Raw genomic sequence first — 24,402 nt, 5'->3', positions numbered from 1 at the left:
ATGCTTCTTGAGACTAAAAGTACAATGCCTTCTTTTTTCTCAAAAGCAGCTTTCTGAATTTCAATACTTCTCTTATTATAGCGATAGCCATCTAAGAGCTATGTTTACTGATTAATTAAAAAAAAAAAAAAAAGAAACTTAGAAGGGAATTAATCTGTTCAAAAGAGGCTCCATCCTACAGAAGAGGGAAAAGACCTTTAACTACAGTTGCATTACCTCCACGGAATTCAAAGGTGCCATTCTCAGGACACCTGAGCCTCCCAGTGGTTTAAAACACAATTCCACATTTGAGTCAGTCCTAATGACGTGGATGAACCTAGAGCCTGTTATACAGAGTGAAGCGAATCAGAAAGAGAGAAACAAATATCGTATACTAACACACATATATATGGAATCTAGAAACATGGTACTGATGAACCTATTTGCAGAGCAGCAATGGAGACCCCATGGACTGTAGCCTGCCAAGCTCCCCCCTCCATGGGATTCTCCAAGCAAGAATACTGAAGTGCGAAGCCATTTCCTTCTCCAGGGGATCTTCCTGACCCAGAGATCAAATCTGCATCTCCTGCACTATAGGTGGATTCTTTACCACGGAGCCACCTGGGAAGCCCCCCTTGTTTTCCCTTATATTTAGCCAAAATTTCTTTTCACTCAGTTTCTACCAGTTGGCACCAGTTATTTCTTCCAAATTCTAATGAAGAGTACATTCCAATTACCCAAGATGCAGAAGTAAACCACTATCAAAAAGAGTGCTAGATTCCAGGCTACTTGGTCTCTTCACTCACCATGAAATACAGCACACCTTCATTCAGTGCCCACTACATTAAAAGGACTGTGTAAGAAGCTACCTGGAGGAAGAGGAAGGCTCTGTCCTCTACAAAATCACAGTCTAACGGGGAATAAACATCTGTAATAAAAGGCAGAACAGGATCATCATCACAGAGGAGGACAAGAAAAGCAGAACCAAGGTTCAGCAGATAGAGAGACCCTATTTCCCTCAGGAAGCCTGGAAAGAGCCATGGAGTAAGTGAAATGCTTCATAAACTGACTTTAAAATAAATATATGAGATAAATAAGATCTGAGGATCTAATGTACACCGTGGTGACTACATAGTTATATAGTCACAACTATAGTCATTATATACAACTACAGCTGTATACATTATATACAACTATATACAACTATAGTTGTATAGTCATTATATATAGCTGTATATATAATGTACAGCACGGTGTTATATGGTTGATAACACCATATAGTATAATGGAAATTCGTTAAGAGAAAAGAACTTGAACGTTCTCCCTGAAAAGGAGGAAAAGAAGAAAAATATTTGAGGTGACGAATGTGTCCATTAGATGGGAGGAATCCTTCATATATATATAATTTTATTTGTCAATTATAACCCAATACAGATGAAAAAAGAAAATAAATTTATAATATTAAATTTTTTAATAAAAATGATTTCTTAACAGAACCATTTAATGAAGAAATACAAAACTAACTCACAAGATCAACCGATAGTTATTTACCATATACTTTGTGGCAGGTCCCGATTAGGGGGGCTGAGGCTGCAACAGAACATCAAACATTCAAAGTCTTTACTCCCAAGGAGTTTACATACTAAAAGGGGCAGACAGACCATAAACCAGTACATACAAGTCATAGTGATAATGATAAAGAGACTGGCATTCCTGGGTGGGGCCAGGCTTCTATTCAGATCAGAGAAAGGTTTCACTAATAAGTACACAGACCCCAAGGAAGCAAATGGGGAGACTATGCAGATATCTAATGGAAAAAGATGAATCTGAAAGATGAGATTAGGTTTTACCTGGGAAGGAAACGCATATATGAGGCACAGAGCAAGGAAAGCACATGATACAAAGGAAACTGACATGTGCTCCAGTTTGGGGTAATACAGGATAAATGTTAAGAGTCACGAAAGATAAGGGTAGAAAGACAGAACTAAGGAGCAATTCCCCATGAAGTTTCTACTTGTGACAGAGTGAAGCCTAAACTATCTTTACAAGGACGTGTGTATAGCACAACAGCCTTGGACGATACAGGTGGTATCTCTTATGAGGTCGAGGGCAGATCTGTCTCATGGTCCAGGTAATAAATGTAGTAACTCTCTCCGGGACAAGGATTTGGTAGCAGCCCTCTCATGAAATCTGGGGTAAGGAGAGTAAAATCTCAGAATCTCACAGCATAGTTGGGTCTTTGTCATAGTGAGAGCCGGGCACTGAGCTGAGAACCTGTCATCCAACCTGGCAGGGGCAACAGGAAGTCAGTGTTTGGTTTGAAACAGAGCAATTTTTAGAAAGGTCAAGTTATCAGTGGGGACTTGGGATCAACTAGAGGAGAATAATAGTGACGGTGACTGTGAAAGTTCACATACTCTGGGCAGGCACTTGGGTGCAAGATATCATTTAATCCTCACAAGAGACTGTACGTTTATCTATTCATTCATTATGTACTTATCGGGCACCTACTATTGGTCTGACCAAAAAGTCTGTTTGAGTTTCTCTAGAAGATGGGGCAAAAAGCCAGAACAAACTTTGTGGTCAATCTCATAATCCTCCAAGAATTTTTAAGCACTGACATAGGCCCATGAACAAAATCACAGGCTAGGTTCCTATGTGTATGGAACTCACATTTGAGGGGGGAATACAGACAACCAACCAACCATTTAACAGAATGTCAGGTGGTCACAAATATTTCAAAGAAAAATAAAGCAAGGCAAAAGGACAGAGTGATATGGATGCTATTTCAGAGAAGGAAGTCAAGAAAAGCCTCTCTAAGGAGATGAATGTAAGCAGAGACCTGGGGGAAAATGAAGCGACCACCCCTATTATTATGTCTATTTAAGAGCTGAGGACACTGAAGCTAGAGAGACTCTATCTTACTGAGATCCTGTCCTTACTAACTAGTAGTGGGGTGGAGATACAGACCCAGGAATCTGATTGCAACCCCTGCACTCTACTACCTGGCGTGGCAGCCAGGTGAGAGGCTACCCATGTTTGTAAGAGGTAATAAGGGTCAGAGCTATGGCAAGTGCAGCAGGATTAAGAAATAGGGAAGATAAGAAAGATAATGAGAGACAAGATCTCATGAAACTGACTAGTGGGTTCACTTGAAAGACAAAGAAAAGTTAGAAAGAAATGAAAGCTTTTGAGCTTGGATGGCCGGGAGAACAACTATTACCAGAAATAGGGGATCAGTGAGGAGGGCCAGGCTGGAGGGAGGATGGGTAAACAGAGAAACAATTATTTGATTTCTGCATAAAAAGTTTGATGCATTAGTTGAACTGGCTTTGAAATTTCATCTCAGGTTTGAGATATCAGGGACTTTGCTCCTCCGCCCTCTATCTCTACGTTTATCTTCCTCAAACTCTGGTTGTATCGCAGCCACTGGACCCTATTCGAATACCAGCAGAAGAAAACCGACCATGCCATGCTGGTTGATGCTAATCAACTGGCTTCCTTTCTTTGAATGAATTGAGGTGTGAAATCAATGCCTATTTCTTCTTAATATATTTTACGTTTTTCTTTCTTTTTTGAATTGCATAATAATAAGAGAAAAAAATGTATCATTTCCCCAGTGCTTCACTCTCAATGGGTCTTTAAAGAATACCAATACACTGGTATTCAATTTATCTTCCCTACTTACATTAGGTATAACAAATTCAGACACCACACTGTCATAGATCTATGTCACATTTAATCCCTTTTTGTCATCTGTAGGACTACCTAACTTCATTCTAACTTCTTGAGAGCTTGCCAGACCACACTGGGGTAAAGGCCAGGTTACAGGTCTTTTATTTCTATTTTGAAACAGTTCTAGTTTCTTGCAGAATTTTTAAAATAGGATATACTAAAAACAGAAAGTATGAACTTTAAAAAATTAACTGTTAAATAGGTAATAAAGTTATATCATTCAAACACCCAAATGCATTTGAGAGCATGTAATAAAAGTATCTGCATCTGTTTACATATATGTATGTGTATGTATGCGTTAAGTGGGTGCTTATGTTCTCCTTTTCTACATAAATGGCAGCATATTATCCTTGAGGCATGTTATCCTTTGATCCTTGAAGATCAAATGCTACTTAAGAACCACTTCCATGGACTCACTCTCTCACACAAACACACATGTGAAACATGGTCAATATTTAAAATTTTAACATTGTTTTAAAGTAGTTCTCTCTTGTTGTCTTTTATCCCTTTGTAAACCACAATCATGATGCATTTGCCTAATGAATCTGTCTTTTCTAGCAGCAACATAAATCAGAACCACGGACAGCAACACAACTTTCCCCACCCCTTATTCTTCACTTCAAAAGGATTTATTTAGTCTTCCAAACAAATAACTTCACTCCAATCTCCACTTTCCTAAAAGGACAAAACAAAACAAAACCCTGCAGGCACAGGAATAGGTAAAGTTTTAAAAGCACCTAAGGACTGAATCCTGACAAATCCTGAAATAGAAGCTACAACTGCTTACTCAAATGTACATATACCACACACTTATGTATGGATATGATATACACTGGGAATGAGCAATATATAAGGCAGATATCAATTATTAAGTTAAGTTGGCAAGTAAGGAGTATAAACTTCACTTCTAAAAATTCCTGGGACAGGGAAAATGAGCTGCAAGATTTTCTGCCTTAAAGATATCAAAATCTGCTCAAGCCTTGCTTTAGGTGATGCACTCATGAAAAAAATTATTTGCACTTTTAGGCTGTGCAGAGCTCATATGAGGACTGGATTCAGGATACTGAATTCATGGAATGGATTAGAGCCATGCTTGTCAGCTAGTGTGGACTTTTAGTTTACAGAATAAAGTACTGGGGTGAGGCGGGGGGAGGAGGGAAGAATTTTAACTCGGTGTTCAGGGTCAGTTTATCTTTCTTCCTATGACCACCTGGCTTTGAGAAGGGTTTAGAGATACCTGTCTGTTAAACATCCGGCTCTGTGATAACATGCATAGTGTGACTGTCGTCCTTCAGATGCTTATAGATTGGGGGGGAGGGGTGGATATATATAAAGAGCAGTTTCATTTCACCCTTGTGCCTTGTTTCGTCGTTGTCATGTCCAACCCTTGTGACTCCGTGGACCACAGCCCACCAGACTCCTCTGTCCATGGTTTTCTCCAGGCAAGAACACTCGAGTAGGTTGCCACTTCCTTCTCCAGGGGATCTTCTCAACCCAGGGATCGAACCTGCATCTCCTGCATTGCAGGCAGATTCTTTACCGCTGATCACCCTTGTGCCTAGACATATCCTAAACAATAACAGCAAATATCAAGAGAATAGGATAGCTCATAAGTGTTCTAGAAAGTATTCAGAAAAGAGAAAAAATCTGTGGGTTGGCAGTACTGAGAGACTTAGTGGAGCAGGTGGGATTTGAAGTAGGTTGAAAAGAAGGGTGGAATTTAGACATGCACACATGGGGTGGCAGCATCTCTGTGCAGGGGAATAAAGTCCAGTTCCCTTCAGAGCACAGAGCCAAGCTCTCTGTAACACTGGCTACAGTGTCTGAGCCAGGACCAGGTTCTGGGAGCCTGAGGGACTGAAAAAAGGGAACTTTTCCCAGAGTAACCAAGGGCAGGGCTGTGTGAGGAGCAAGAATGAATTTTAGCAAGAGATGAAACCAGAGATCAGTGCCAAAACGGTATCAAAACTGAGGGCTGAAAGAGAGCGCTACAACCAGAAGGCAAATTAAGAAATGTGAAGCTAATGTCCAAAATTCGTCTGGGATGAAGCACTAATTGAGGTAGGTGAAGCAATTCTAGATATAAATTGAGAACAAGCTGAGGATGTTAGAGGTCCACGGGTATAAGAAATGCCTAAAATAAGGTTCCTGCAGCCAGGAGAGACTTAAGAGCATAAAATTAGACAGTGATTTTAGTATTTCAGTGGTCATTTGGAGAAAGAGAAGCAGCAAGGATCATTTCACGGACTTGAGTTTTACAAGAATGAGAGCCTCATCGACAAGGAAGGCCACTAAGAGAACTTGGTTGAGACTTTGATTTTGTTTATGTTGCACTTGACCTCCAGGCCAACATTTAATTCAGTCAATCACAGATACAGGGCTATACCTCTCTGGAGAGATTAGGATTGAGGCCCAGGTCTCCCTTATTATTCTCGGGGATAGGTTACTCATGATTAGGAAATCTCAGTTTCTCAGTTAGCACCCATGGTCAAAGCAGGTACTAAGGGACCCGATATTCAATTCCTCGGAAAGTGAAAGTGTTAGTCACTCAGTTGTGTCCGACTCTTTGCGACTCCATGGACTGTAGCCCGCTAGACCCCTTTGCCCATGGGGTTCTCCAGGCAAGACTACTGGAGTGGGTTGCCATTTCCTTCTCCAGGGGATCTTCCCAACCCGGAGATCAAATCCAGGTCTCCTGCATGGCTGGCAGATTCATTCGACTCCTCTACTTTTCTCAAAAAAAAAAAATTTCCCACCCCTCAATCTCTGCCTTCATAAGAAGACCACCCCATAGATTTAGAATGGCTGGACTGACCTGTCCAAACTAAACAGCAAATCACAATCACATTTTGCAAAGCCTACCATTAAACTCCATCAGTCATGGAGGTACAGCCACCCAGTTTCACTTCCTGATGAGGGAAATAAAATCAGGGGCTTCGCCCGTGGACCACACTTGAGTTCATTTGTACAGAAATATTCTTTAGGCCAGATGAAGATGAAAGCTGGGAACCCTTTCTCCTTCCAGTTCCCAACAGCACTGCACCCCTTTGTCATCCAACTCTCCCTTTGCACAGTAACACAAACACACTGTTTATTCCTGCACAGAGAAATCTTCAAGTTAGAAACTTGGCATTTAAATAATACCTTTCTCCCAAGAAGTCAAGAGTGTTTTCTAAGCCAGCATTCAGTGAAATCATCACAGTGGGCCTGGAAATAAAATCAAGGGCTTCGTTCCTCCAGGCAACTGTTCGCTCCACTAGACCCCAGCGGCCAGCTGCCAGCTTCAGGGAAAAGAAATTGAAACACAAAAAATAACCACTCATCTTTGTTGGAGGGATTTAACTCTAGAATACAGAGGGCCTGAACAACAGCTGAGTGTGGAGGAAGAACTGAGGTGGGTTTTGACAGGTTAACCTGCACAATCTTAACTCCACTCACCACAGGTTCAGCGAACAGATGGACTGAGAGGAGTTACAATAAGGGAAAAACTATCCATCGCTCAAAACCAGTTACTCCCTTCTGACTTGTAGAACACCACACAGTCAAAGAAGTGTTCCAATTAGTACATAATGATTTCCATAATAAAGATGACTTAAAAATCGAGAGTAGTGGATTAAGAGGTACAAACACTGTGTATAAGACAAATAAGCTACAAGGATAGATTTTAAAGCACAGGGAATATAGCCAATGTTTGTGATAACTACAAATGGAGTATAACCTTTACCAATTGTGCATTACACTGTTGTACACCTGAAATCTGTATAGTATTATAAATCAATTACATGTCAATAAAATTTCCTTTTCAAAATTCTCTCTTTTTAAAGACTATTAATATTCAATTCACATGGGGTATCTGTGTGTTAACATGTTTCTGGTGAAATTCTATTTTGAATAAAGTGCCTATTAATCAACAATTTATTCAACTATTTATCATTTCCTCAGTATCAGATTACTCTGTCATAGACATACAGTTGACTGTCTGCCTTTTAAATACCAAATTGTCACTTTCAGTGGTATAATGACCAGAAAGTGCACTTTTTCCTGTTATATCTTCCTCATAATCAGAGCAGGTCATCCTTGTGCCCACCTTGAATATGCAGATATCGAGTTCTAGATGTTCATCAAACATGGAGGACACTCCATATTTCACTTGGCTGGTGTACATGTAATCGGGCTTCCCAGGTGGCTCAGTGGTAAAGAATCCACTTGCCATTGTAGGGATTGATCCCCAGGTTGAAAAGATTCCAGGAAGAAGGAAATGGTATTCTTGCCTGGAAAATTCCATGGACAGAGAAGACTGGTGGGCTACAGTCCATGGGGTTGCAAACAATCAGACACAACTTAGCGTCTGAAAAACAACAACAAATACATGTAATCATTAACTGTGATTTACATACTATTGGGATGCTTTCCATAAGATGATATGGAAAAACCTGAATGAACTTTCTGGCCAAAGCCATACTATAGGGGTGTGTATGCATTGATTGGCACAGATTTCTAAGAACCCTGTTGCTTATTCTTAAGTTTACACTCAGTAAGCGCATGGAGCAACAAAATTACCAAAAAGATAGCTAATATTGAAAGAATTAAAAAGATGTCTGGTTTATAACTAGATGGCCACAATATTTTTCTCCCTCAAAATGAGTAACATACGCTAGTAAAGATAGAATGTCAATCAAAGAATTATGCCTCTTCAGTAATGCAGAGACATTACTTTGCCAACAAAGGTCCGTCTAGTCAAAGTTATGGTTTTTCCAGTAGTCACGTATGGATGTGAGAGTTGGACTATAAAGAAAGCTGAGTGCTGAAGAATTGATGCTTTTGAACTGTGGTGTTGGAGAAGACTCTTGAGAGTCCCTTGGACTGCAAGGAGATCCAACCAGTCCATCCTAAAGGAGATCAGTCCTGAGTGTTCATTGGAAGGACTGATGCTGAAGCTGAAACTCCAATACTTTGGCCATCTGATGCGAAGAGCTGACTCATTTGAAAAGACCCTGATGCTGGGAAAGATTGAGGGCAGGAAGAGAAGGGGATGACAGAGGATGAGATGGTTAGATGGCATCACCAACTCAATGGACATGAGTTTGGTAAACTCCGGGAGTTGGTGATGGATAGGGAGGCCTGGTGTGCTGCAGTCCATGGGGTCACAAAGAGTCAGACATGACTGAGCAACTGAACTGAACTGAGTCACAACTCAGGCAACCGAGACTGCAGGAAGGAAGATGCACAAGAATGTATCCTGTGCCCCAAATACCTGGATACAGCAGAGACTGCAGGAACCAGCAGAAATGGTCCCTAGGCCAGACGAGGAAGCGATCTTCATGCCAGTCATAAAGAATGCAACATCTGCTTAGGAATGACGTGTATAAAACTGCACAAGGCCACATGGGGGAGGAAGCATGTGGGATAGATTATAATACAATCAACATTTCAGAGAAGGAATCTTCCAGAAGACCAAGAGAAAGCCTGCAGGGGTGGTAACTGTGGTGGTGTTGATGGAGGGGATGTGAGGCAATGGGGAGGGACAGAATTCTTAAAACTGAGGTCACCAGCTCACAGCAACAGTGAATTCAGAGCCGCGGAGAACTAATTAATCCCACTCCGACTTTCCTCAACTGAGAACTGAAATTTCTTCCCATCTACGGCCAGCCAGTTGTGAGATACAATCTTGAAAGAGGTCCTTGCACATTAAAAAACAAGTACACTGTTATACATGTCTTTTTGTTAAAGTCGAGAGACATCGAAAAGCAAACGCACACTCTCTTTTTTTGAAATTAGGATAGCAGATAGGCAGCTGTTTGCACCATACACATTTTCTCTTCTGGCAACTAACAACACACTAAAACTATCATTAAAACCTTTTAAAGGCCCAATTTTCCCCAAATTTCCACTTGGAATTTTTTTTAAGCTACCGTCTCTTCTTCCACTAACAATGACTCCCAAATAATTCTAGTAGGGTAATGCAGTCCACAGATGCTTAATAAGATTAATAGGATATCTGAAAAAATTGGCAGGAACGGTTTCTTGTTTAAATTAAATACCACAACCCAGACAGAAGTGACTGACGACGTGTGAATGTATGTTGGCTCAATTCAGTGCTTTCTGGCGATCCTAACACATTGATATTACAAACAACCAAACATTTAATCTAGTTATCTAGCGTCTACTCAAAACTAAGCAGCAGCCAGAGATTTTCCTGACACTGAATTATACTGTAGTAAATTTCAACATTCCCCCACCCAAGTGCCATCTTCCATAAAACACCATGTCAGTCACCATAGGACCTTGGAAGCCCCAAAGTCCTATTTTTCAGATGTTCTCATCTATTAAGCAGCTCTCTGAGAACTCTGTAAATCTGGAACGCTTCTGTCAGGTACAGTTCTGCTGGTGTTCTGGTTGTGATTCACACTTCAATGGAGGTCCCTGTCATTATAAAACATCATTCTTATCTGGGAACACACTGGTTCTTTCACCCTCATTTATTTATATAATGACTTTGAAGTTGAAGAAACACTGCACTTAATTCTGAGAAGCCCAAGGATTATAGAATTGTTTTCAGATTACACTCACCTAAGGTCTGGGCTTGCTAGACAGCTCAGTAGTAAAGAAATTTCCTGCCAAAGCAGGAGATGAGGGTTGATCCCTGGGTTGGGAAGATTCCCTGGAGAAGGAAATGGTAATCCACTCCAGTATTTTTGTCTGGGAAATCCCATGGACAGAGGAGCCTGGAGGGCTATAGTCCATGGAGTCACAAAGAGTTGGACACAACTTTATGACTCAACAACAACGTCAATAGTTCTATGTAGGAAGACTGAGACAACTCTAAACCATGTCCTCTTTCCCAAGCCTTCCTACGACTTACTGGCTATCGCCTGGAATCCATTAGAGTGGGCAAAACCATAATGGTGTCAGAGACCGCTGTCTTGGTTATGTCTCTCTCGCCAATGCTGAGAACCGGGTGCAGTAAACTGCTGCTAAATGACTGAATAAAGGAATCACCTCTAACCTCCCAGAGGAGCAGTCAGGGTTCACAACCCAACAAGTGGAGAATAATACAGGGAAGCCCTGGTGCTGGGTCCAGACATTTTGAGTCTCAACTTTACTTAATATGCCCCTTTGAAAGTTAAGCCTGTAGGTTAATTCTTAAAATGGAAATAATGAGACGTGACAGCAGAGCATTTGTAAAAATTTAAAGATAGTTGTATAAAGCGCCTGCCTGACATACAAAGATACCCAAGGAACAGTTAAGAGGATGATAATGTTGATAGTGATGAACGGTAAATGCAAACTCTGGTGGTGCTGATTTAAAAAGAAAAAAATAGCAGAGAAGAAAACTGACCACAGAGAGGAGTCAATGCACAAAGTTCTTTGAGATTAGACTTGATTCATCTTAAATAAAAATTGAAGATACAAACCTTCATTCAAATTTGATATCCCAATTTCATATATTCAGGTCACACTGACAGCTAAAATCAAAAGGTCAATGACCTTGACCCAGCTGTCAATTGAAGACTTAATGAGGGTATTTCCTCCGATGACCACAAATAACATGAGGCCTTGCTGCACTTGTTGGCTGACGTTTGCATCTGATGTCCTTCGGTTGCCCGTCTGGAACATGGCTGCCTGAGGTCCTGTGAGAACAGGGCCTGTGTCTGTTTACTCTGACTTGCCTGGAGCCAATACAGTACCATGTGCACATGGAAATAAAATGATTTTGCTACTGACTGTGATTTCTATCATCTAAGCTATGATGAAAATAATTAGCTTTTAACAGAAAGGTCCTCAGTGTCACTGGATACGGTGAAGTGCCTTAGGATTTGACACTTAGACATTCTGGAAGGTTCTAGATGTCACCTTCTCAAGCTAGAGACTTAATGCACCCAGACGTTCTCAGGGACATCCCAAAGGGTGACGAGAAAGGAGAAACCAGAGGGCATTTGGTATCTTCTGTCCTTCAAATGACTTCTCTGCCTCACTAGGAAGTTAAGTCACTGCATCATGGCTTCAGTTAGACTTTGGCCATTTCTGAAATATACGAAAGGAAAAAATATGCACACTCTGCTTCCCAGCAACTTCAGTGCCCTCAGATTCTTATCTTTAGAGAAGCTGTGGCATCTGTCACTTAAGAAAAAGGCAAGGGCTCCTAAGAAGAGTCAGACATGCCCAATATTTCAGAAGCTACTACACCAGTCAGAGCACTCACCCCCTGCTAGACAGGAATTAGGGAAACAGGGTCAGTGTAGGGGAATTTCTTGCTTTTCACCTTAAGAGGGAAGACCACGGGTACTCCTTTTTAAAGAAAATGAATAGAACCTAACAGAACTGTTCTCTAACTGTGGAAAGAGCCAAATACAACTGTGCCCTTGAACAACAATATGTGCATTTTTCAGAGTATGTACTTAGGAATTCAACCTTTTTAAAAGGGCTTTCAAATCACAGTCTTGTTCATTAACATACACCCAGTTGCCAGCACTCAGCTTGGCACATAAAATACGGGCAGTTAAATATTTACTGCATGAATAAGTGAAACGATGAGTTGATGTTGTGACAAGCAATCCCCACTAAGAGGTTCATAAATCCATTAAAGAGATTATTACATTTTTAAAAACATGACTTACAGGGTAGCTTTGGGCACATTGACAGGTATAATTAATCTATAATAATCAACTAAAATGAAAGTCATAAATGTAGTCCAAACAGCTCTCACTAAAAACAAAAGAGAGAGAATACTGGGGACGAGCCCCACCAAACGTGATGAACATGGCTCATCTAACACAGTCCTGCCATAGACGGGACTCTGACTAGAGGCGCTGACTATCCAGTCAAATAAGGTAAAATGATGTGTCTGCTAATCTGAAAACCCACACAGCTTTAAGCATCACTGACTATATTACAGAAGAGCAAGTGGCTAGCTGCTGCTAAGTCGCTTCAGTCGTGTCCGACTCTGTGCGACCCCATAGACGCAAGCCCACCAGGCTCCCCCATCCCTGGGATTCTCCAGGCAAGAACACTGGAGTGGGTTGCCATTTCCTTCTCCAATGCATGAAAGTGAAAAGCGAAAGTAAAGTCGCTCAGTTGTGTCCGACTCTTCGCGACCCCACGGGCTGCAGCCCACCAGGCTCTTCCGTCCATGGGGTGTCCCAGGCAGGAGTACCGGAGTGGGGTGCCATTGCCTAGAAGGAAATATATATAGCAATTTGCTATCATATATGTGCTTTTGTCCAATACTGCTGTCTCTAAGCTGCAGATAAGACAAAGCTCCACTGAACTCTAGTTTACAAGGCAGGAAACAAAGAAGGAAAAGGCTAACCTCCCCTTTACTCTTTACAGAGTCTATTATACCAGAAAAAAGAAGTGAAGCATGACAATTCTGTATAACACCATCATATATATTTCATAATAATGGTACCGATCTCCTTTCATCAGCATTTTATTCTCAAGGAGAAACAGGATTGCCATGCCATTACTCTGAGCTCATTCTCTCTTCTCACACATGATTACATAAGCAAGGGCAGTAGTGTGATAATGATTCATCAGACTCCTAAACAACGCTGGAAAAGTTCTGCAAACACTCGCATCTTCTGTAAAAAAAAAAAAAAAAAAGTCATTCTCTGGAATTCTTGACTTCTGACAGACTGTAAATATGAAGAGTTGAACAAAATATGCAGATCATGACAGGCTAATAAATGGTCTCTCAGCTTCCTAAGTCATGTAGCACTTAGCACTTCCTGAGAAATTAGCCCCAAACCCCAGCTTCTCCACTCACTCACTATGTGATCTTAAGTAAGTTACTTAACCTCCATGTGCCCCAGTGTACTCACCTATATAACGGGAATAATAGCAGCTATCTTAGGGTTGTTGTTACAATTATAGATATTAGATATTAAGCATGTAGTGGGCACAGAATAAGCTCTCAATAAATGTTAGCAAGTGTTCCTACAACCCAGAATTTCAGTTGTTCTTCCTATATAAGGATGAAAAACAGGAATGGAAGGATGGTTTGGAAAGACAACTTTCCAATGACTGATGTGGAAGCTCAAGGCCCCTCAGCTTCTAAGAACCTATCTTTAAGCCTTAAGACAGTTAGGCAGAACAAAGATTCCTCTGGATAATACAATACATCTTTAAAAATTCTGCAAAACCTAAACTGCCAAAAATTAAATAATCAATTAAATTACATTGTAAAATGGAAAAATACATATGCTAATATATTATGGAAAAGGAATAGAGGATGCCAGATTGAATATATAGAAGAATATCCATAAGCATTCTTAATCATTTATATATGAATATTTTATCAAAATGCTAACAGAAATAGTAAAGGTTTGAGGTGTGCAATTTTGGCTGTTTTTTTTTTTTTCCCTCTTTGTAGCAAACGCTGAGTTTGCACAGGGGAAAATAAAACACAATATAAAAGATAAGTCCCAGATATCAGAATAACCACAACTCATCACCCCTGATTTGAATTTGTTGTTCAGTCGCTAATTTGAATAGCATTTTACAATTTGCCAAGGGTTAAGGGTTACAGCATACATGGCCTCATCTGCACCTCAAATAACCTCGTGAAATGTGTTCAACACAAGACATTCCTGTCAGACCAGGCACCTGAACGTCAGAAAGGTCGAGTTCTTTTCCACAATAACGTGGAAGGTAAGGAGAGGCGTCTAAGACCAACCCAGAGCTTTGCCATCCAGGACACGGTTCACAGTTATTTCCCCGACGGTGCTGCAGATCAGACGGGACCTGGAATTTGAGGCTCCAGGACTGTAACTGCCATGTTAATCACTGGGAACAACACCATTTTCCTGCGCTGTAAGATGAGTCTAAATGACACCACTTGCCCAAATGGAGCTTGTCAAAATAGGAAACACACTAGCCTTTGACGTAACTTCTAGTACATTCCTCTCGGACATTTTCATTTGGCTACCAAGTGCTGTAATGAACTGAGCACGGCCCTAATAAACCAGGCAGCTACAACCTCTATTGTAAACTGGGAGGTCTGTGCCAATAATAAATCTGTTAATATTTTCTGTCTTCCTCTCTCCCTTCTTTCCTTTTCTTTTCCTTCTTTCCATCCTCTCTTTTGTTCCTTCCATCCTTTTTTTTTCTCCCTTTCTTCCTGCCTCCTTCCTTCCTTTTTCTTCTTTTGCATTGTAATTCAGAAATTAACGCACTCAACAGCTCTGAGGAATGTGGATCCTGGTTCCACATGGCATCCTTCAGGGTAGTCGTGGGGCAACTAAGATGCCAGGGCTCTGTCCTTCCAAGGGGCTTCTCATCCGCTGCCTGAGGGCCGTCCCCTCTGCCCCCGGGAGACAACCGGACATGGACTCCCACCTCTAAAGTGTTATTCTGATTCTTTGTGACCCCATGGACTGTAACCCACCCGGCTCCCCTGTTCATGGAATTCTCCAGGCAAGAATACTGGAGTGGATAGCCATTTCCTTCTCCGGGCGATCTTCCCGACCCAGAAGACTGAACCTGGGTCTCCTGCACTGCAGGCGGATTCTTCACTGTCTGAGCCACCAGGGAAGCCCAGCTCTAAAACCACTATCTTAATGGGAAGCACTCCTTCCCAACAAAGAAAACAAATCTGTTTTGTTTTTTCAACCAGACGCGTTGCAGGGGTGCTGGACATCTGCTTTAGGTGGAAAACAAAAATCACCAGTCGAGACGTTAGGGAGCCAAAAAGAGCTGCTTATATATATAAAAGTGTTCTTATTTTTAAAGTATAGGAAGAGGAAAACTAAGTATTCAGAAGAATGTAATTAGAAAGCATGATCAAAGTGATGAACATTTTTAAAATCCACAATACAACTCTGGATTCCAACATTTTATACTGTGATTCCTAAAAATTTATGGCTACAGACAAACAGAGCCAAATGTGCTAAGCCTGTAAAAGCATGCTGTTCTTATTATTTTGGCAGTGGATGACCTGGCTAGTCTCATGCTGGCAACAAAGATGAATTTCTCAGTGTTTAGTTAAAATGCTTTTGACACTGTACATTGTTTTGGCTGGCTACACTGTCTTGGTCTCAGGTTATAAATAAGAGGCCACGTAAATCAATCCTAAACTCTTTAAACAAAGCCACAATGAAAAGAACTGCTTGGTAGTCAGTGAATATAAGCCTCTCTAAATAAATCTTAAGACTCAGCTTTGAATGACTTCTCTGTAAAATTCATATGATACAGTTTTTACAGGCCAAAAATTAAATCTTCAGATTTTAAAAAATTTACTCATTATTTATTTTACTCTTAATTTTACTCTTTTTATATGTCTGCATCTTGGTAGAGTGCAGTCTCTCATGTAAATTTTCATAATTCTTTTACAAAGAAATCTCCAATATTTAATAACTAGCAAACTTGATCAACAAAAAAAAGTTTTAAAAGAAACTTTTTGTAACTGGTCCTAAGACACAGTGATTCAAATTAAACAACACAACAACTTTCTGAAATGCTTTTTAAAAGCCACAGGGAAAAAAGAATCCATTTCACTAGTTTCAAAATTAGACATTTCAAATCTTCTTTCCAAAAGCATGAGTGATGAATGCTGTGAAGTATTGGGTCTTTCAAATCACACTAAACTAATCTAGATGAATTGAAAACTCCCGGATAATGTGAAGACAAGCCAAGACAAAAGGAAAAATTAATAATAAAATGTATGTTACAATTTCCAAATATAGTCATCAGATACAAGCTATGTTTTTTAGTCAAATATAAATTATAGAGTTGCATATTTAATAATATAAGATCACTTTAGAGTAGCTTCTGCACCTTTCAATGTATAGAGTTTTCACATTACATCACAGTAATTTAACCTTCCTAACAGGGTTGGCAAAAAAACTTCCTTTGGATTTTTCTGTAAGATGTTAGGGAAAAACCCCAATTTTTCGGCTAACTCAATAAAATCACATGAGATGCTTAGTATTAATTTCCATTTGCCAGACGAAGAAACTGAAGATATAGTAGGAGTGGAGCGCTGATGGAAAAAGAAACCAAGCAAAAGGTTTTGTTGGAAAAGAGTTCAGAAAAGAATGCTTTGGAAATATCTTGGATTATATTTTAAATGGAGAAAAAGGCTTTAAGAGATAGTAATTCTTTTAAAACACTATCCTCTTCCTGAATCCAAGTATTAGATTAAATTCAAATTAAGCTGAATAGCTTTGCCAACAAGCAACAGGAATAAAGACAAGGAATGGGGAAATTAAGACTACTACTAGTTACCACTCTGGCTTCAACAAGAACACAGCTTAATTTGTTAAACTCTGTCATGGTTTTTACCCCAAGGCTCTAAGAATTAGGCCACGTGAAAGCAACAAAGCTTGTTTCAAGGTGACATTTGATCACTAAGTGACAGAAAATGGCTTCAGTGTAACCTCCACCAGGGTGGCATCACCTCCCCTTGCCAGTTCCACTGGCCCTTCCTGTTCCCGTCCACTGAGATTCCCTTCCCCCTCCTCTCCACCCATCAACCTGGACTCCAGCCTCTCCCGGATCAGCCGCCTTTACCCACCATGATCCCTCATTTGCTCGGGCTCTGTTACACACAGCCTCAATACTTATTCTTATGTCGCTGCAGGATCATCTCCCAGCTGTCTCTTGGACACCCTCTAGGTATCTTTTCTCCATAGCTCTCAGAGCAACGTTATGTGTGTTCCATAGTGGCCTTCCGTGCGTACGACCTAAAGATTTTAAATGCCAGAATTTCTTCTTACTCCTTTAAAATAACTGCCGAGCATTCTATTTAGCAGCAGCAACAATGAAGTATATGATGACCACATGCTGCAACAGAATACTGTGACTGGTTAGCCAACAAAGAGTTCTTAAGACCAACTATGTGTCTGGTGGAAAGAGTGAGTTTAGATGTAATTTTGCTTCAAGACACATATTTGATTCAAGACATGTATTATTTAAAAAATAAAATAAAATTCTCAGGTACCCAAAAGAAGCTCAGAACTCTACAATTCACATTTGTTGCACAGTGCCTGAAAGGTTGGGGGGTTTGGGGGGAGGGGGGAAACATACTTCATCCAACAACTTTCTAAAGTGGCTCAGTTCCAGCTTTGACCCAAAGGTAATTATGCAATCACAGAAACCAGTTGTTTCTTCTTAAAGTGGATGTAACCCTAGTTCTAAAACTGATCTCATGGGATTGTTTTAAAAATTACAAACAAAGCTCAAGAAAGTGTTTTGTTTTTTTTTTTTTAAGATCTGAAAACTATATACATATAAACTAGCAGTAACAGCACTAGTTACTACAGCTCCTCCACATCCTTAAGGCATCCTTTAAGATACTGGAGTGGGTAGCCTATCCCTTCCCCAGGGGATATCTTCCCAACCCGGGAATCGAATCGGGGTCTCCTGCGTTGCAGGCAGATTCTTTACCAACTGAGCTATCAGGTAAGCCCCAAGGGATGACCAAGTGGACGCAAAAGGGATTAGAGTTACTTCAGTTATGGTCAGGGAATTTGTGCGAGGTCAGGTTAGATTTTTATCAAACAAAGCCACACTAAACTCATTTTTTCCCCATTAGGTTATTCTTACTTGGAAGCTTCCTTAGATGATTAGCTGACTTCATTCCCCTTCATCTTTGTGTTTTTTGTTTTTTTTTTTTCAACCAGCTGTTATAGATCATTTTTCTCCAGTTTAATAAAAACACCTAAAGGACATAGTATTCTGGCAGAAAGATAAAAAGACACCTGCTTGGCACCAAGTAAGCTAGTTCACTTGAGCCAGTCCATATGGGAAAAAAATTTAATAACTGCATATATGCATAACAGAGTCACATTTCTGTTCTTCTATTTTGTAGTATCTTCCACACTTCAAAACTTTTTAAAAGAAGTAATAATGTTAACACATCTTATATTGCCACTGGACACCCTCATTCTCTTCGGAACCCAAACTTTCCATGAAATTACACAGTTAAAACTACAAAGATGGACTAAGATTTCTTTTTTCTTAGTACACAAATTTAATGGAAGAGATCAAATATATTTTAAAAAAGAATTTCATTTTAAATAAATGAAATGAATATTTGTATGGTACTTTTTAAGGTACAATGTAATTTTATAAATGTATCATTTAATTTTCTTTGTGTTAAGAATTATTAACCTCATTTTAGAAATGAGGAAACAAATTTAGCAGTGTTAAGTAAGATGTATAGACAGTAATGAAGTTGAGTAGAAACCCAAGTATGGTCAATTCCCAACCTCATATTTTTTCCTACCTTATGTTACTCATGTCAAAATATAAGTTAATAGCTACAATAACAGCTAACCTTTACTGGAAGTTTACATAGGTATCAGTGCTGACCTAAAGGTTTTAACTGTATTACTTCATTTATGGAGCAAGCAGTAGCAACCCACTCCAGTATTCTTACCTGGAAAATCCCATGGACAGAGGAGTCTGGCGGGCTACAATCCATGGGGTCGCAAAGAGCCAGACATGACTGAGCATGCGTGAGCAAGTACAGTTCATTTAAAACTCATGGCATCTCGACAAGGTAAGAATTGCTACCAGAATTGTGGTGCTGGAGAATACTCTTGAGAGTCCCTTGGACATTAAGGAGATCAAACCAGTCAATCCTAAAGGAGATCAACCCCAAATATTCATTGGAAGGACTAAAGCTAAAGCTGAAGCTCCAATACTGTGGCCACCTGATGCGAAGAGCTGACTGATTGGAAAACACCCTGATGCTGGGAAAGATTGAGGGCAGGAGGAGAAGGGGACGACAGAGGATGAGATGGTTGGGTGGTTGGATGGTATCAACTCAATGGACATGAGTTTGAACAAACTCCAGGAGATAGTGAAGGACAAAGAAGCCTGGCGTGCTGCAGTCCATGGGGTTGCAAAGAGTCAGACACAAATTAGCAACTGAACAACAACAATTTGCTAGATAAAAAAAAAAAAAAACAAGGCTAAGGAAACTAAAAGAATTTCACAGCTCACATGGCTAAGAAGGAGGAGAACTGAGACTCGGATTTCATCTGAATGACATAATGTACATGGTCTTAACCACTGGATCATATTGCTTTGGCATTGCAGGGGAAACATTTATATTAAGTAATCCATACAGAACATGATAACTTAATTTTGTTGTAGAAACTGAGAACTTGAAAGTCAAAACTCAAAAAAAAAAAAAAAAACACTAATGATCATGGGCTATCACGACAGGCACAGCAAAGAAACTAAAGACACTAAATCCATCCACACAGACCAAAGGCCCAATGTTTATAGATTTAAACATTTGATGAAATCCATCCATCCTTATCATCCTACTTCCTTCACCAGCTTCCTCCCCATTTCTTCCCGAAAGAGTTGTCTATGCTTGCTCCAATCTCTCCCCTCAAGTTATTTCCCTAAAGGCCCAAACCCACATCAGGTTTGGACTCCACTTTTCCACTAAGCTGCTCTGGTCAAGACTGCCAATGGCCTCTAGGTTAGCGCATTTGATCAGCTCTCGGGACACATCTGCCCTTAGCGCACGCCCAGGTGTCACTCGGTCCTCTTGGCTCTGCCTTCCCTTGGCTCACAGGACATCCCGAGCCGCTGGCTTTCCCTCAGGAACCAGCTATCCCTTCTCAGGCCTCTCTGTGGTGCCTTTTCTTTTCCTTGCTCTGTTTTTTTCGGAGCACCCCAAAATTAAGGTCAGTTCACGGAACTCTTCTCTACTGACATGCATTTCCTCGGTGAGTTCATCCAGTTTCATGGCTTTAAATACTACCGTTCTATGCAAATGTCCTCCCAATTTACATCTTCAACCCAGATTTCTCATCTGAATTCCAGACTTGAATTGATTGCCTCGTCAGCATCTCGACCTGTACTACTAAGAGAAATCTCACACCTAGCACACCTGAAACTGAACTCCTACCTTCTTCACAGACCTACCCCCAACATCCAGAAAAATCACTCGTGTATCAGATGCTCAATAAAATGGCTGAACTGAATCAAGTGAGTGCCCTTTCAGATGAACATGAGTCTTAAAACAGAATCACAGTGCTTTACGCTCTAAGTATCAGCTCTAACTTCTTATAAAGGGTTTGGTCTAAATCGGGTTATCAGGCTCTTTGGAGAGCTCAGAGGTAAAGAGTCTGCCTTCAATGGAGGAGACACAGGAGACTCCAGTTTGATCCCTAGGTTGGGAAGATCCCCTGAAGAAAGGCATGGCAACCCACTCCAGTATTCCTGCCTGGAGAATCTGCATGGACAGAGGAGCCTGTGGTATTATTACCAACTCAGTTTACAGATAATGAATGTGAGGCTCAGAGAGGGTAACTCAGGTGTCCAAAGAGGATCACCAGTCTACTTAGTTATGTGGGCTTCCGAAACTAAACTGTCCGTATTTGAAGATCTCCAAAACATAATTAATACCAGATGACCAACTTGTAGAATGTGACCATCTAAAACCAAGCAAGGAGGAGAAGTGGTACTCCCTCCATTAACACTCCCCATAACCCCCATCAGCCCTCCAGGCTCGACAGTTTGAAGGACGGATGTCGAGCTCACACCTGAGCTATGGAAGTGGCGCTTACACTCATCCTGAGCCTCTGTTTTGAACACGAGGACCTTCTACCCCTGACATGAAGGATTCACACATCACTGATGTCCTCATGCAACATGCACCCCAAACATGGGCACGTTGACCATGACAGAGATTTATGGACAAATTACTATGCTGATCACAGCTTATAAAGTCACATTCAAAAATATGCATACATAAATTAACTATGTATTTCTGTAAGAACTACAATATCTCTTACCTGTCGATAAAGAAAGGTTTGGTTACAGTTTGGGGGTTATTTTTTTTTTGACAGCCAATGTTATTCATTTATTTTTTAAACAGTAAGTTGTTCCTGTTGGTTATTTAATGTTAAATATAGCAGGGTGTACATGTCAACCCCAAACTCCCTAACTATCTTTCCCCTGCCAGGTAACCAAAAGTTCGTGCTCTAAGTTTGTGAGTCTGTTTCTGTTTTGTAAATAAGATCATTTGTATCATTTTTTAAGATTCCACATTATTCAGTTCAATCCAGTCGCTCAGTCGTGTCCGACTCTTTGCGACCTCATGAACTGCAGCACACCAGGCCTCTCTGTCCATCACCAACTGCTGCAGTCTACCCAAACCCATGTCCATTGAGTCAGTGATGCCATCCAACCATCTCATCCTCTGTCATCCCCCTTCTCCTCCTGCCCTCAATCTTTCATATGATATTTCTCTTTTTCTGTCTGACTTCACTGGGCATGACAATCAGCCACTGTGGAGAGCAGAATGGAGGTTCCATAAAAAACTAAAAACAGAGCTACCATATCATCCTGCAATCCCACTCCTGGGCATATATCTGGAGAAAAATAGAGTCCAGAAGGATACGCGCACCCTAATGTTCACTGCAGCACTGTTTACAACAGCCAAGATGGTGGGTTATTTTTAAGTGGACTGACCATTTGGTCGTGGTTCAAGTTCATGAAAATCTCTACTTCTTCTAGTTGAAATCCAACATCAGTGTCCTGCTCTCACATTGATTTGCAAAGACGAACAGTTGGCTTCCTTTCTCGAGTGTCCTCTGCTACATTTAAGAAAGAAGATAGGATGGCTTATTTGGTATCTTGTAACTACAGCAATAGATTCTCCTTTGTTGAATAAGTCACTGACATCATGTGATTGATGAAACAGAGATGAGAACTTAGATGCTGTGAAATGCTACACAACTGTCAGTTCCCATGAGTGCCTATACCTCCTCGTAACTGTCAGAATAACACAAGTCATGAAAATCCATCAGAATCTTTCAGGATGAGAATCAAGATGGAGGCCTCACTTGAACAAGTACTAAGATCCCCACCGCCTGTCACTGCCAGGGATGAAGTCACCCGGTAGCACACTCAGCTCCTTCTGCTTTGTGCAGCCGAAGCTGCTCCTTAGCAACCAATGTCGACAACTGGGTTGCCAAGGAAACCAGAAAGCCCAATTTATAAAACTATGAAACAAAGCAACTGTAAAGGCTACGTTAGACACAGAAGGTGACTCTATTCTTATCATTGCTACTGAATTCCTGCCAGAGATGTGGTGCAAATATTTTATTTTTAAATGTTCAAGGAAGAAAACTCATTTTTAAAGTATACCACATTATCTCTTGTCCTCTGTATCTTTCTGTGAAATAATGGTGAATGTATCTTTTTTCAGATTCTAAGGAGGAATAGCATCAAAAACTTGTGTTTTTAAAACATAGATGGTTCTTGAAGGTGAAGAATATTTTTTAGAGTCATCTGCCAAGTGTAAATTCCTTCCAATTCACAAGCAGAATTCTATTGATTTTATTCCTGTATAAGACAAGTAGGTCTATTTGCCAGGTTCATTTCCATTAGTTCTTTTAATGCTACTACTGTGGCTTCCTGAATATCACATTTTTCTCATGTAGGGAGTAATAGATAGGAGCCCATAATGAAGGGAAAATACAAATGAGGATACAACCAATAAAATACAGGGATTACTTACAAGCTACATCTGACTGACTATATTGGGAAATCAAGCATATGTCATATGCCACCAACTGCCTTATAATTTAGAGCTCCTAAATGATTTTATAGAGAGTGAATGAACCATTTCTAGAAAAAAATCTCTATTTGTCTGCCTTTTAAGATGGATCATTTCCTTACTGCAGAGCCTGGGGTGAGTTATTTAACCTGTGAACCTCACATCCTTTTCCAGAAAATGTGGATGGAATTAATAGGAATTAAATGAGACTGTATGAATAATAGTCAAAGAACAGTGGAGACGTTAAATAAATGTGAAGGCTGTCTTACTGACCCCTCACTTCATGGATATTTCTTATCCTCATTCCACTTTTTTTTTTTTAATCCATAAGACTAGTTTCTTCTTAAGAGTAAACAGAATGAATAGAATTGTGTAGGAAGACAAAATCTTTAACAAAGAGAAAGTTACAGTTCAAAATTTACACAAAGAAATGCTGAATGATGTGAGTGTACCAGTTCAGTATGTTAATAATGTAAAAGATGTCATTTTTCTCTTGTCTCCTTGGAACAGGCAGAATTTACACAAGCAATTATGGGCGCATTCACAACCATCAAATACCTTAATTTCAAATATCATCTTTACCTCCCTAGTCTGCACTATTGGATAAAACTGGTTCCTGAAGACTGTTGACTATCCAATTCTCAAAAAAAAAAAAAAAAAAAAATCTGAAAATTAACACGAGTCGTCATTTGCTGAATTCTAAAAAAGCTCTGACAGCATCTGAGTTCTCCTTCCATCTCTACTCTCGTGCACCATTTTGATTATGTCGTCCTGACATCTTCCCCTCTACATATTCTAATGGGAGAACAACTTTTCAAACCCTGGTTCTCTCCTGTGGAATATAAAGACTCCCCGTTCCTGTGTCAGCAGTGAAATTATATTAATTCAGTGACTGGCTGACTCCATCCAGGGAAGGAAAGAGACACAAGCATAATGTGATTTTAAATTTGGAAGAGACTTAGAGACATCTCGTACAATTCTCTCTCCCAAAATCCCCTCGTTCCAGCCCCTTTGGCTATTATTCTGTCTCCTCAGTTTCTGCAGGAACACTTTCCTAACAATGGGAAACTGCTGATTCCAAAAGCAGCTCCAATGTTAGAAGTTCAGATTGCCTCTGCTGTCTCCACTTCCCATGGCTAATGTCTATCCATCGGCCCTGG

The 24,402-nt window shown here is 40.3% G+C and overlaps 1 protein-coding gene and 1 long non-coding RNA gene across 6 annotated transcripts in view; both read right to left on the bottom strand.

Moving 5' to 3' along the window:
* DCLK1 (doublecortin like kinase 1) overlaps positions 1–24,402 on the bottom strand; it is a 345,430-nt gene that overhangs the window by 251,725 nt on the left and 69,303 nt on the right. The gene's annotated exons all lie outside the window — the stretch shown is intronic.
* Positions 13,129–17,318, bottom strand: LOC145530443 (uncharacterized). The gene is made up of 2 exons (XR_014071774.1): positions 17,228–17,318; positions 13,129–13,295 (listed from the first exon to the last, which is right to left on the bottom strand). It is a non-coding gene; the product is annotated as an uncharacterized LOC145530443 (long non-coding RNA).

Source organism: Giraffa tippelskirchi, chromosome 12 (genome assembly GCF_054371585.1).
Source record: "Giraffa tippelskirchi isolate mGirTip1 chromosome 12, T2T-mGirTip1v1.2.pri, whole genome shotgun sequence".
Taxonomy (NCBI): domain Eukaryota; kingdom Metazoa; phylum Chordata; class Mammalia; order Artiodactyla; family Giraffidae; genus Giraffa; species Giraffa tippelskirchi.
Note: the sequence above shows the minus strand (reverse complement) of the source record. Positions and strands in the feature narration are given on the sequence as shown.